At 44.0% G+C, this 15,872-nt stretch overlaps 1 pseudogene; it reads right to left on the bottom strand.

The window, feature by feature from the left end:
- LOC141104961 (uncharacterized) overlaps positions 1 to 15,872 on the bottom strand; it is a 72,317-nt pseudogene that overhangs the window by 52,669 nt on the left and 3,776 nt on the right.

Genomic DNA, 15,872 nt, shown 5'->3' with positions numbered 1-15,872 from the left:
TTCCTTCTTCATCATAATGACAATGTGGGGGAGGGAAATCCTCCGCACCTTCCTCCAGTACGGCATCCATATCCTCTCCATTCCCTCCTGTCTCTGCATCCTCTAGGACCGGCATATCGTGGATCTGACTCCAGAGGCGGGGAGTTTTAGAGCTCTGGACAAAGATGGCCGTAATCTGTCCAAGGAATGGTGACAGAAAATTCTGCTTTTGTCAGGTAGGTCACATGTTGTGTGCCTGAGATAGAGCTAGAACCAAGTACTTACATGTTGTGTGAAGGTCCTTCTTCATCAAAATGACGATCTGGGGAGGGAAATCCTCCGCACCTTCCTCCAGTACGGCATCCATATCCTCTCCATCCCCTCCTGTCTCTGCCTCCTCTAGGACCGGCATATCGGGATCTGACTCCAGTTGGGAAGAGGTGGGGAGCTTTAGAGCTCTGGACAAAGATGGCCGTAAGACCGTAATTTCTCCAGGGAATAGTGGCCGAAAATTCTGCTTTTGCCAGGTAGGCCACAAGTTGTGTGTCTGAGAACCGGATACTTACATATTGTGTGAAGGTCCTTCTTCATCATAATGACAATGTGGGGGAGGTAGATCCTCCGCACCTTCCTCCAGTACGGCATCCATATCCTCTCCAATCCCTCCTGCCTCTGCATCCTCTAGGACCGGCATATCGGGATCTGACTCCAGTTGGGAAGAAGTGGGGGGTTTTAGAGCTCTGGACAAAGATGGCCGTATTAAGGCCGTAATCTGTCCAAGGAATGGTGACAGAAAATTCTGCCTTCGTCAGGTAGGCCACATGTTGTGTGCCTGAAATAGAGCTAGAACCGGATACGGACATTGGTGGTAAAACCGGGACCTACTCCAGTACAAGAGACACATTGTCACTCTGAGGCTGAGTATTGAACAGACCATCGGCAGAGCGAATGTTCCCCTGTGATTTAGAATTTGCTCCCTTTCTCCTGGTCTCTACCATAGATACAAGTGAGGGTACTCATGGATTAGGGTGCAGGAGATAAGTGTGTCTGGAAGGAGTACGCGGTAACCCAGGTGTCCTGCAATGAATCCTAGTCCGGGGCAGAAAGCACCTGAGTACCTTAAAAGGGCTCTAGGTGGAAGTAGCATTAATGGGTGTGACCAGTGGTGTGATGTAACACCTGAGACTGAGCTCTGACTGGTTGAATTTTAGCTCCAAGTTTGAAAAGTTTGCACTGTGAAGTGAATACATTCCAGACATAGTCCTGTTTATAGAGTAATGGTCGGAGGTAGAGGGTGACCCTCTCTTACCTGTCCAATATGGTGGTTTATATATAAAGTCCAAGCTTCTTCCATCACAGTGGGCATACCCCTCAAAAGGGTCCTCAGGGACTGGGTTTCATAGCGATGGACCACCACCCTGGACCTGTATAGCAACCTGCAGCCAACTCAAGCTGCATCAAATGCCAGTGTGAGCGCCCCACACAGGATCCAGTGCTTGAAGCAACATTACAGGCCGTCTTCACAGCATGGGGTCCAGGTACGGCTGATAGGGGAATTGCATATTACATATTAGTTAAAGTTGTCTAGTGGTCCCACCAATATTTAAGTATCCCTACAAGCCTTGGCTAAGGATTATACAAGGACAAAGTCTGGTTACTTCAGCTGATCTTATACAAAAGGAATCCGATTGTAAACTGACTCTGGACAAGCCAGCCCACTTTCAGTAATGTAGGGTCATTCTACTCCAGGGGGGGATGGGTTGGATAAACCTCTATATAACCCACACACAGCTTGTAATAAGTGTTTCGTCTTCAGAGCTTGCAATCATGCATGCGTCTGTGGTCACCTGCACCATGCCATTTAATGGGGGGACCCATGGTGGAAACAGCATCTTTAGTTAAGTATTCTTGTTATATTTTCTTTATCTGTATCTCTCATAACTTTTAATAACTGTTATACTTATGTGATCTCTCTTTGCACATATCAAATAAAAACCCTAAAAGAACTTAAACTATCATGTGACTGTGATACAACAAATGGCGACGAGGATGGGATTCGATTTGTGTGAACAAGAGATCCAAATATCGATGCAGAATTGTGCCAGATTGTTTGTGTTGGGTTTAATGTCGTGTTCTTGTATTGTAAGTCATAGTACATTCAGAAAGCGTAGGAAATGTATCAGATCCTGAGCTGGTTTATCTGAGATGCCTTTAGGTGATCCGATGCAAGCCCATTTTTATTTTGGTGCCCATGACTGGACACCGGCTTGCAATTTTTGTTTTGGTTCGATAAATTGGGTGAGAGACTGATATGTAAATGAAACTTTTGTATCTTCAGGGAGCCTCAATTTGCAATAGTAAAAATGTGTCTGTGGTCACCTGAGCCACGCCATTTAATGGGGGGATCCATGGCAGAAACAGCATCTTTAGTTAAGTATTCTTGTTATATTTTCTTTATCTGTCATCACTTTTAATAAATGTTACCTGTAAGTATTTGTGTGATCTCTCTTTGCACATATCGAATAAAAACCCTAAACGAACCTAAACGATCACGTGACCACGATACAACGGCTCCCAATCAAGGTTGCCATGATCCGGACACATTGCTTCTGTATAGGTGTTGGAAGATGGCGAAATTACAAATAAGAAACCAGTGAAGCTGATTTCTCTGTGAGGGAGAAGAGGTCCATCACTTTCAGACACCAGCATAAAACTGAGGACTCACTGAGTGGGGGAGGGTTACGAGGAAGGAGCCCCAGAGGGGGCGTGTCCTCAAAAACCCACCAGTGTCCAATCTCATTCCAATACCTTTAATGTATTTTTTTTTTTTAAAGTAATGCTTCAGAAATTGTTGAACTACCATCATCAGACATAAAACATCGGAACTTCCACCATTTTATTATCCAGGACCTTTGCTTACAGAAAATATATATTTGGTTTTAGCTAATCTTCAGACCCAAATTGTGTATTTAACATGAGTGCAAAAAAAAAATAGTAATGCAAATATCAACTGACAGAGAGAGAGATTTAATGTGAGCGAGATGGGATCACTCTCCTGTGGTCACACTCTAAACATTAGAGCTCCCCCTAGCTGCAGCCTGGTAATAACATTGCTAGGAGGTCTATTCATTCAGCTGCTACATACTTCTCATCTTTATATAAACATCTTCTGACATTTAGCGATCTACTCATACAAAAATGTCAGGGCCCAATGAAAGCGTACTATTCGTCTCTGTGAATTGGGGTAACAAATTAATGTGATTAGGCCCTTTGCTCTGCTGTTTGAATGTTTTTCTCTGATTTAAAATGGAGAATGCTGCATTTGGCCACTAGATGGAGCTAATGCCTATGATACTTCGTGCCATATAATAGCCAAATGTAGTTTTCTCTGTATTACATTAATGGTCAGTATAATATTGCTGGTTTAATTATCTTATGTCCTTTAATGTGACAAGCTTTCCCCCAGCTGTGCCGAATTCTGGCCTTATTTTCATTATTACAGCAATTTCCTCTGACCGTCATCTCAATTATGGTGCAATAATGTGGTAATAATACTGCAGTGCCACATTATTGCCACTAGATGGAGCCAATGATCATAGGAAATCACTGAAATAAAATATGACCAATACTGGTCACGGCTGGGGAAATTTTATTGATAGGCAACTCCTATCCTCATATTGATTAGCGGTTCCAAATAAATAACTACTGCAGTAGGGAACAGACACAAAAGATACACTTCGCATCTTCCCAAATAACTGTTCTGTTTTATTATGATACAATTGAAGGTTTTTATACACATGATTACGTAGCTATCACATTAATATTACAATTGTACTTTTATGGTAACAAGGGGCGTAACATAGGCAGGCTAATTCTAATCAGGACTGGAAAGAATGCAAACATGTCATGAAAACATTATTAGTGCCGTGTGCAATACATACAAAATACAATACAATTCTATACAGAACTTACACATTTCCTTTACACATTCATTCTACAAAGTTTATAGAGACAGACCTGTAAGTGTTTGTGAAATCTTCCACCACAAAATGTACTCAGCCAATGAGAGGTAATGACATTTTTATTTTTCTCCTGCTATCAATGGCCAACACGGTACAACACTTCATCCATGTCTTTGGTGATCTCTGATCTCCTTAACTGTTTCTTGCTGTTTCTTATGTTGTTGCCTTTTTATTTGGAAAGTTTTATTATCCCCACATGGGTGTGGCCCCTTTCTCAATACTATGTTTCAATGGGAGAAACATTTACCAATCCAACCTCCAGATGGCACTGTTGTATCATCCATTCCAAAGGACATCATTGTCAAAAGGTCAGGCTATGGTTGAGGTCTATGAACGGTTTCTTACATGAAGATCAGCCATGGAGTATATCTGAGGTGTATATCAGGGTGTGCTTCTTCCCCACATGTCCAGCAACATTCATATACAAGACATTTCCCGCACTCACTAATACACCTCGAGGGTTATGTGGGACCCCTGATGTACAGGAAGTCAGGACTTCATTGAGGAACAATTCCCTCACTTAGGACAGGAAAGTGGCTTCTACTTCGAGTGAGATCTCTGATGTCTGGAAAGATTGGACTTATCTGAAAAACATTTCCCGCACTCAGCACAGGAATACGGCTTCTCCCCCGTGTGGGATCTCTGATGTTTATAAAGATGGAGCTTCAGTGAAAAACATTTCCCGCACTCAGCACAGGAATACGGCTTCTCCCCCGTGTGCACTTTCTGATGATTGGAAAGATGGGACTTGTGTGAAAAACATTTCCTGCACTCAGGACAGGAATATGGCTTCTCCCCCGTGTGCACTTTCTGATGATCGGAAAGATGGCACTTCTGTGAAAAACATTTCCCGCACTCAGGACAGGAATATGGCTTCTCCCCCGTGTGCAATCTCTGATGTGTGGTAAGACTGGACTTCACTGAAAAACATTTCCCGCACTCAGGACAGGAATACGAATTTTGTCCCGTGTGTACTTTCTGATGAACCGAAAGAGAGAACTTCACTGTAAAACATTTCCCGCACTCAGGACAGGAATATGGCTTCTCCCCCGTGTGCAATTTCTGATGATTGGAAAGATGGGACTTCTGTGAAAAACATTTCCCGCACTCAGTACAGGAATACGGCTTCTCACCTGTGTGAGTTCTTTTGTGTACATTAAGTCTGGATTTTGAATAGAAGCACTTCCCGCACTCAGCACAGGGAAAGCTCTTATCTGTTGGAAAGACGGCACCGTCCCTCACAGTCTGAGGTTCCTCAGGATAAGAGGAATACGATGGTCCGGCACCGTCCCTCACAGTCTGAGGTTCCTCAGGATAAGAGGAATACGATGGTCCGGCACCATCCCGCACAGTCTGAGGTTCCTCAGGATAAGAGGAATACGATGGTCCGGCACCGTCCCTCACAGTCTGAGGTTCCTCAGGATAAGAGGAATACGATGGTCCGGCACCGTCCCTCACAGTCTGAGGTTCCTCAGGATAAGAGGAATACGATGGTCCGGCACCGTCCCTCACAGTCTGAGGTTCCTCAGGATAAGAGGAATACGATGGTCCGGCACCATCCCGCACAGTCTGAGGTTCCTCAGGATAAGAGGAATACGATGGTCCGGCACCGTCCCTCACAGTCTGAGGTTCCTCAGGATAAGAGGAATACGATGGTCCGGCACCGTCCCGCACAGTCTGAGGTTCCTCAGGATAAGAGGAATACGATGGTCCGGCACCATCCCGCACAGTCTGAGGTTCCTCAGGATAAGAGGAATACGATGGTCCGGCACCGTCCCGCACAGTCTGAGGTTCCTCAGGATAAGAGGAATACGATGGTCCGGCACCATCCCGCACAGTCTGAGGTTCCTCAGGATAAGAGGAATACGATGGTCCATCTACACTGTGTGGTGCCGGATGGACATTTGAGGTAGTCGGGTTTTCTCCTGGACTATACTGTGTGATGTCCTCATCTTCTACTTTACAGTCTGGAGACAAAGTGAGACAATCCTCTGAGGTTTTCCTCATCTCCCGTCCATCTACTAAAATAGAAATACAAAGATTATTACTAGACATGTGCAGATTGGTTCCCCTAAACCAGGACTCCGCCCACATCAGGCAGCTTTGTCTCTGAGGATCTTACAATTCCCCCCTCAAGGTAACTAGTAAATGGGTCCTCTGATCTCCTACCAGTTCATTTCTTTATTCATGGACCTTAGTCAGAGAGTGAGGAAACAACGAGAACTGTCTTTTATAGGAGTGACAGTGATGAGGGGATTATAATGTGGAAAAAGAAATGATTACTGCGCTAGACCCCAAACAAAGAAGAAAAGGCGAAAAGCAGCTACATACAAATGTGACAAACATGTAAATACAGAAAAATGCAAAATGTAGCACTGACAAATGTACACAAATGATGAACACTGTGTGTATAAATAAATGAATAATTTGTGCAAAAGTCCATCTGCAAACAAAACAATAAACCAAAAAATGTATATGGTATAAACCTCAAAAAAGAATGTAATCAAATAATAGTGTCCAAAAGTAGGAACAAAAAGTCCAATATATTATGGTGTGGGTACAGGAGCGGTAAAACGGGAACACATCTCTATCCGTGGAAGAAACATCAAATGAGAGGATCATCAAACACACCATAATATATTGGACTTTTTGTTCCTACTTTTGGACACTATTATTTGATTACATTCTTTTTTGAGGTTTATACCATATACATTTTTTGGCTTATTGTTTTGTTTGCAGATGGACTTTTGCACAAATTATTCATTTATTTATACACACAGTGTTCATCATTTGTGTACATTTGTCAGTGCTACATTTTGCATTTTTCTATGATTGGATTATAGGACGAGTGTCCCCACCCCCTCTATCACTCATTGCCATCTTCCCAACACAAGAAGTCCTGCACTTCCTTATTTAGTCCATGATTTAGTCATGAATAACAGCGGGGCTGAGCCCCACCAGAGGTCAGAGAGTGAGGATGGAGGGAGAACAACCAAGATGAAGACTGGACTGATCCTGAAGACCACCATCATTGGGTTATTGACTCCTCCCTCATTATCACTTTCTGTTTAAGGTTCCAAAGTTGGAGGATGTTATCACATTATTATCACCATGTAAAAGTCTGTGCTCCAATCACATCATCAGATATAAAATGTCCAGCTGGTAGGAAATGGGTGTAAGAAAAGAGAATACATATTATGTGTATATATAGCAGTGGGTGGAGGGGAGAGAGCAGAAGTCAGGACTATGTAATGTACAACATAGAGTATATATATAGTAGAAGAGTTGCAGAGGTCCCACACCGCTGCCTCCCATCTCCTGAGACTGCACTCAGTGACTTGGGTCTGAGACTATACAGACATATCCCTCCACCCGGCACAGCCAGCAAATAACAGAGCAAGTAACCCCGGGAGAATTGTACTGTTAGAGATCTTGCTAGACCCAGGTATGGGGCAGAAGACTCAAGGTACATACCCGAGGTGCCTAGACTGAGCAACATCTATGGTGAAAATAAACATTTTGCTGCCAGCTGAACCCCAGAATCTCCATAAATCCAGTCTAGATACATAAATTGTGTCTGCAGCACAGAGAAGGAAGATTATCCGAGAGAAATACAGGACGGGGAACACAGCTCAGGAAAGTGACCAGGGGATTACAGGCTGATATCACCCAGTCCCCACCCTACTCTGGACCAATCAGTGAGCAGTATGGGTGGAGGAATGTATTTAGTGTTAATGACCCACCTGTGCTGATCTCTGTAGGAGTGTCCTCCTCTATAAATGTCCTCGTTATTCCATCCTCCTCCATAGACTGCTGATCATCCCTCACATACCTCTCTTCTTCTTCTGATTTAACCTCAAATTCTATATCGATTGGATCTCCACTCTAAACCAAGAAAAAGAGAGAGAAAAATATCATCTGTAAGATATAAACTTCATTATTGTGACATCACATAAAAAAAACACATCCTCTCCAGTCCATGTTCTAGATGCTCCGATCCACCAACCTTGTAACAGTGAGGGATGGTGTGACCTTCCTGTGTGGAATCCCGGGAATACAGAGGACGGGGACATCTCTCTGGTGGGTTCCTGGTATTAGGTGGCTCCATCATATCCTTGTGTTCCTCTGAAAACGCCTCCATCTCACCATACTCCTCATCCTCCTCTTTATACTCTTCTTTAACATCAATACTATCATCCCCGAGGTTTCCACTCTGAATATATAATAAAACATTCATTGTAACAAACATGCTTGTGTATAAATCATAACTATCAATAATTGTCAATCATCTACCTGATGATGGTGGGGGATGGTGTGACCTTCCTGTGTGGAATCCCGGGAATACAGAGGACGGGGACATCTCTCTGGTGGGTTCCCATTACTGGATCCATCTGTAGGAAACACACACACTGACTGAATACATTGTTTCTATGTGTTTATCAGATGATGGGGGATCTAGGTGGACCCTCCGTACTGCTCTCTCCTTTACAATAAAGTCTCCTCTTACCCGGTGATGTGAGGGGCGGCTGATTGTCCATCATGATGTCCTTCCCAGCACCGCTCACCTCTCCTGTCAGCAGCTCGATGATCTCTCTGGTGACTTCTAGAATCTTCTTTTTATTTCTCTATTCTATCAGGGAGGGAGGTGGAGGCAATGTGATGGTCATATGATCTCCAGACTTCACAGGAGGAAAACTCTAGATATGAACACAAATAGTAAAATCAAATAACATTCCCAGAATCCTCCTCACCTCACTGGTCAGGTCTCTTTTTATTTAAACCCCACTTCATGCTGAGGAGCTGTGATGTCATAGGATTCTCTGACTCTGGTTGGAGGGAAATTGGGAGAAGGAGCTGTGGAGGGAACCCTATGAGTTTTCTGTTCACAGAATAATTTCTCCTGGGTGCGTCCCACCTCTCCTAAACGGAAAGATTAACTTTTTCTTTGGGCTTTGTCAGGACACATCATATTCCTGTGTTCTCTGTGTACTCCGGAGATTTTACTGATCACATTTTAGGATGAATAGCTGAGACTTGGACCATTACGGGAAAACATTTCTAGACATTTACTACCAAATACATTTGTCCCTTTTTCTTCTTTTTTAAATCTTATAAAATAAAGACATACCTATCCCAATTCTCCCTAAATAAACCTCCCATCCCCCACAACTAATAAAAGTACTATAATCCATTTTTGAGGAGTGTGTTGTTCTCCTGCTCCTCATTCCTGCATCCTGGTTTTGGCTGTGATGCATCCTCCCTGTCTGTCTGTCCACCTGTAAGGTGATTGATGTGGTCAGTCTCTGGGTGGAGACCAAACCTGATTTAAACCAGCCAAGCCTGCAGTCTCATGCTTGTCATATTGCATTTGTAACACCTGCTTCAAGCTCTCTGTTTGTCTGCCCTGCTCAACTGTTTGGATTCCCTCGTTGGCATATCTGTTGGGGTGTACCAACTCAGGACTGGCCTCCCTAACACTCTTCCCTCTACCCCTCCTCCTTTCTGTCACCCAGCTACCTACCTCTGGTTCCTGTGCTTCCATCTTTCCAACCTCCTCTCTGGCCCCCGCCAGCACCTGCTGGGTAATGCCCAAGTTCCTCTCCAGGTTGCTAATGCTTCTCAGTGTTGCTACTTGATTCTTCAGATCCAGAATCGGGACTTCCAGAGAAACAACTCGCTCACATCTCCCACAGCAGCATGCACCCTCGATTGGCTCATCAAGGAACCCATACATGGTGCAGGATGTGCACTGAGTGGCATCACCAGTCCTGTTGGACATTTTACCCTCTATTCTATTGGGGAAATTGAGTAAGACCAACGATTTGTAACTGACCCAATTCCCAGCTCTCTACTCCTAGTGCACCCACAATACACTAGACATGTGCGCCTTCAATAAATTTGTTTCATTCTATTCAGTTTCGTATTAGCCGTTAATTTGTATTTCTTAATTCGTGTCCGAAATTCAATTTGGATGCGTACGAAATATGAATTTTCGTTAGGTTCGTTAACTTTTCGTAACACTTGTGAACGTTCGTTCTGACGAATTTAAAAAGCAAAAAATACCTTTCTCAATATGGCAGTCGTCAGACTCATTATGCTCATTATGAGGGGCTCCCCCCATCCCTGTGCTGTGCTCATTATGAGGGGCTCCCACCATCCCTGTGCTGTGCTGACTTCCTCCTGGTTTTGTACCCCTGCTGTGCTCATTATGAGGGGCTCCCACCATCCCTGTGCTGACTTCCCAGAGGTAGTCAGCACAGCACAGGGATGGTGGGAGCCCCTCATAATGAGCACAGCACAGGGATGGTGGGAGCCAATCATAATGAGCACAGCACAGGGATGGTGGGAGCCCCTCATAATGAGCACAGCACAGGGATGGTGGGAGCCCTTCATAATGAGCACAGCACAGGGATGGTGGGAGCCCCTCATAATGAGCACAGCACAGGGATGGGGGGAGCCCTTCATAATGAGCACAGCACAGGGATGGTGGGAGCCCCTCATAATGAGCACAGCACAGGGATGGGGCGAGCCCCTCATAATGAGCACAGCACAGGGATGGTGGGAGCCCCTCATAATGAGCACAGCACAGGGATGGTGGGAGCCCCTCATAATGAGCACAGCACAGGGATGGTGGGAGCCCCTCATAATGAGCACAGCACAGGGATGGTGGGAGCCCCTCATAATGAGCACAGCAGGGGTACAGCCCCAGGAGGAAGCTCCTCCTGGGGCTGTACCCCTGCTGTGCTCATTGAGGGGCTTCCACCATCCCTGTGCTGTGATCATTATGAGGGGCTCCCACCATCCCTGTGCTGTGCTCATTATGAGGGGCCCCCACCATCCCTGTACTGTGCTCATTATGAGGGGCTCCCACCATCCCTGTGCTGTGATGACTTCCTGAGTTTTTAACTTCATCATAACGAATAATCGTAATTATTATGACAATGATATAACAATATTAAAGAACATTCTTATTTTGTCCGATTCTGAATCTCCCATCGACTACCAGTACCAGTCTCCCACTCCCATAATAAAAAAGGTCATTTTCCCAACCCCCACTCAGCAGCAGAAGAAAACCTCTGATTGGTCAACAAAACACCCAGTCACGTTTCCATTGTAACGGAATTTGGATCCGAAATTCGTCAACGAAATTTCGTATAAAATTCTGCAGCATAGAAATTTGTATTTCAGATGCTTCCGAATATACGAATTTCCGGAAAGATGTACGAATTTTCGATTCGTACGAAACGAATCGCACATGTCTACAATACACGGGCAATCGCAGCACACGGGCACTCATTATATTGTATTGGAATTGTACTGTCTGCCCTCATGTTGTAAAGCGTTGTGCAAACTTTTGGCGCTATATAAATCCTGTATAATAATAATAATAATAATATGTGTGTGTGTATCATCATCTGCTGGAGATAAAAGACGTCACAGTGACTATGGAGGAAGAGGACGGAACATGACGGGGGGTTACTGGGTGTAAATATAAAATAAGATCTTATTACCTCCTCTACTGCCGATTTCAGCAACGTCACCTCTGTTATTCGTCCCTCATTGATCTTCCTATCTTTATCTAACCTCACTTCCTGTTTGTTCCTGACATCACTTCCTGTCTTCCATAGAGACTTCCTGTCTGGGTACAAGTGAGAAGATCACCATCTTGTGGAGATCAGAAGAACTGCAGCCCCGAGAAACATCTCGTAGTGTGAACACGGCCTTGTGCTGTGTGTATGTACTGTATATCCTTATAGATGTGTAGTGCTCCCCCCGCAGGAGCCACTGATGATATCTGGTTCTTTCCCATACAGTACAGAGGCCCCCCAGTCACCCAAGCAACTGTCCATTCACTCCGACTCCAATAAACAGTCTAGGAGTTTGTCTTTTGTAATGAATTGCTTATAGAACTCGGGGTTTGGGATACTCCAAAACTGCTACCAACATTAACCCCTTGCCTTGCAACTGGGCAATTTCACCCCCTTCCTACCCAGGACAATTTTCAGCGCTGTCACACTTTGAATGACAATTATGCGGTCATGTAACACTGTACACATAGGACATTTTTATAATTTTGTTGCCAGAAATAGAGATTTCTTTTGGTGGTTTTTAATCACCAATGGGGTTGTTATATTTTACTGAATAAACAAAAAAAGATCGATAATTTTGAAAAAAAAAACAAAAATGTGGGGGGGCGCAAACAAACCCCTCCAACTACACACTCACCACGGTCACAGCTCCCCTGATACGGCTCTCCACCGTGGCTTCCATGTTAACTTTCCGGGTTTCAAATATTCAGCCTTCTGATTGGCCGGGTTGGGAAGATGGAAACTGGAAGTGACGCGACAGCGATTATTGATTCACTAAAAGCCAAAGTGGGAGGGTTTGGGGGCGGAGAGCTCTGTGCCCCAAGGACAATTTAAAACAAGCCAATTAGAGCCTCAGGCTCTGATCACGTGCTTGTCAAAAAATAGACTCCCATTAGTCCGGCGCCCTGCACAGTGCACACACATAGAACGATTTCTTTTAAATAAATGATAAAATGACTAAAACTTTTTAACTTTAAGATGTTAAAAAAATTAGTCATATTATCATTTATTTAAAATGAAATCATTCTATGATTGGCTTTCCTATTTGTCAAAACATATGGACCGGGCGCCATTGTGTGTGTGTATGTACTGTATATCCTTATAGATGGGGTCATCTCCACCCCCACCAAGGAGGGAGAGAAACATATTACTGCCTAGTCCAGCCTTTCTCATCCAGGGTTCCTCCAAAGGTTTCTAGGGGTTCCTTGAGCAATAAACAAATCTGTCTCTCAGTAACAACTGACATCAATGATCTGTAAGTGGGGCGGTCTTCTCACTGATGATGATGTAAGAATATCCTTCTCCTACTGACCACTAAGATAAAGGGGTCCATCTCCCATTGGTCACCAATGTAAGGGACCACTACACTGACCACTGATATAAAGGGGTCATTCTCCCATTGGTCACCAATGTAAGGGACCACTACACTGACCACTGATATAAGGGGGTCCTTCTAAAATTGGTCATCAATGTAAGGAACCACTACACTGACCTCTGATATAAGGGGGTCCTTCACCCATTGGTCACCAATGTAGGGGACCACTACACTGACCAGTGATATAATAAGGGGATTGTGGGGTGTAGGGATGTTCTAAAAGCAAGTGAACCCTCGTATGATATCCTGCCTAGAGTGTTCCTTCAAACCCATTCAGATCTGGAGACCATTCTGATGGAAGTTATGACACGCATACAAGACATGCAGTTGAATGATCCGATCTGATTTAATTAGACTGGAGCTTATATAAGCATAATGACATCACAAAGAAAGTCCAACCCTTCTCATACAGTATATGGTAAAAATATAGACATACAGGAAGTTTCATCTAGCAAGCAAGAGTGGAAATTTACTAAGTACGTGTATAAAACAATATAACGCCCTATTTTCTTATATAGAAGCTATCAACAGGAAAAGACTAACAGGAAAGGGGCTAGCACATCATTTGAAAGAAGTCAGGCCATTTATAAGAAATTGAAAAGTAACTTCTCATAAACGTCACATATACATATTATTCTAAAATGGATACAGTCTTTTAAAATGGTGGACAGCAAGCTAAAATATCCTTACAATTCTCCCATTGTCACTCAGGCTTGTCCCCCAGGAAAAAAACAGTGTTGGCCCTATATTGTACTGCCTGGAGAACATTGGTGGATCCCTAATGCCGCGCACACATGGTCAGACTTTTCAGCTACAAAAGTCCGACAGCCCGTCTGAGAGACTTTCGACAGACTTTCGACGGACTTTTGGCAGACTTTTAACAGACTTTCTAACGACCGGACTTGCCTACACACGATCACAGCAAAGTCCGACGGATTCGTACATGATGATGTACACCGGACTAAAATAAGGAAGTTGATAGCGAGTAGCCAATAGCTGCCCTAGCGTGAGTTTTTGTCCGTCAGACTAACATAAAGACCAGCGGATTTCTGGGTCCGGCGGAGTTACGACATAAAGATTTGAAGCCTGTTCCAAATCTAAAGTCTGTCAGATTTGCGACTGGTAAAGTCCGCTGAAGGTCCGGTGAAGCCCACACACGATCGGATTGTCCGCCGGATTTGGTCCGTCGGCGTCCATTGGACAAGTCCGGTTGAAAAATGTCCGACGGTGTGTACGCGGCATTAGATCTGACAGTAAAGCTGTGAGTGAGGCCAGAAATCTGCTTCATGATTGGACACGATATGGATCCTTCTTAATCTCATTCTTGGTTATGGAAATCTATGATATTACCAATCCGGTATCAGAGTATCGGCAAACATGAGGATTAGAAATTTTACAGGCCAATGGTGGAAATTGCCAAACACCAAATTACAATGCTCAGGGAAACCTTCCCCCAACGTACCTACAATGATGGAATCATTTGTCACAGAGAACAGCAGTACCTCAGACATCGTCACAGGGTTGTAACCTCTATACAGCCACTGGATGGCTTCCCCAGACCCCCCCCCCACCACCACCACCATGTTTGCCTGGGCTCTGATATCCCACCTCCAGGCACCAGCATGGCAGAGGAGAGAGAAACCAGAGAACATCCGCTCGCTCATCACCCCTAGCTAGAATGAACCCGGAAGTGATGTGGATTAGGTCACTTCTGGGTTCAGTGCCATCATTCCTGATCTCTGTGACCGGAGAAGCTGTGAATAGACATGTGTAAAATGAAAACATTTTTGTTTCAATACGTAATTTTAATAATTTTCTTTAGTTGAATTAGGTAACTTTGTTTAATTCATTGAAATTCGATCCTAATTTTCAGAATTCGGATAAATTGAATTCAATTCGACCGAATTTGGAAAATTCTAATCGACATTCAAACTAGAATTTATTCTACATTATTCAAAATTTGAATTTCGGAAGACGGTTATATTCTATTTTGTTCAATTGTTTTTTCTATTCTATTTGTTTCTGTTCTATTCTATTCTTTTATTTTCTATTCTATTTTACCTGTCGCAACAAAATGCTATCACATAGGGGGCTATTGGTCCCTTATCTGATAACAATAAAGGTAACTAAAAAAACAAACTGAAAATTACCCCAAGCTCTTAAGCCACCCCTCCAAGGCTCACATAGACGACATGTCACGAGCTCCTACATAGTAAAATGTTGATTGTGTTACTACACGTTACATCTCACTGTGCACACCAGAGTGTGGATCGCCTTTAGAAGTAGCAGGAGGGGTCACCCGCCCAACCCCACCAACACTCGCCGGTGTTTCTCGTGCTTACCGTTCTCCCCGGTGAGCCTGGGGAATGATTTGGTTGTTTGCGCGGTTTGCCACAGAGGTGATAAGAGACCAGATTGTCCCTCCTTACCTCTATGATCTAGGACAAGGGTCTCCAAACTATGGCCCTCCAGTTGTTTAAGAACTACAATTCCCATCATGCCTAGTCATGTCTGTGAATGTCAGTTTCACAATGCATCATGGGACGTGTAGTTCCGCAATATCTGGAGGGCCGTAGTTTGGAGATCCCTGATCTAGGAGGCCGGGAGCGACGTCATGAAGCTATCAACCATAACCCCATTTGTTTTTTCAGGTCTGCAGGTCTTTAGATGTTGTTCTGGGTTCTTTTATGACCTCCTGGATGAGTCGTCGTCATGCTCTTGGAGTAATTTTTGGTTGGCCGGTCACTCCTGGGAAGGTTCACCACTGTTTCAAGTTATCTCCATTTGTGGATAACGGCTCTCCCCGTGGTTTACTGGAGTTCCAAAGCCTTAGAAATGGCTTTGAAACCCTTCCTAGACCGATACATGTACATTACTTTGTTTCTAATCTGTTCTTGAATTTTTTTA

Source organism: Aquarana catesbeiana, linkage group LG08 (genome assembly GCF_042186555.1).
Source record: "Aquarana catesbeiana isolate 2022-GZ linkage group LG08, ASM4218655v1, whole genome shotgun sequence".
Classification (NCBI taxonomy): domain Eukaryota; kingdom Metazoa; phylum Chordata; class Amphibia; order Anura; family Ranidae; genus Aquarana; species Aquarana catesbeiana.
Note: the sequence above shows the minus strand (reverse complement) of the source record. Positions and strands in the feature narration are given on the sequence as shown.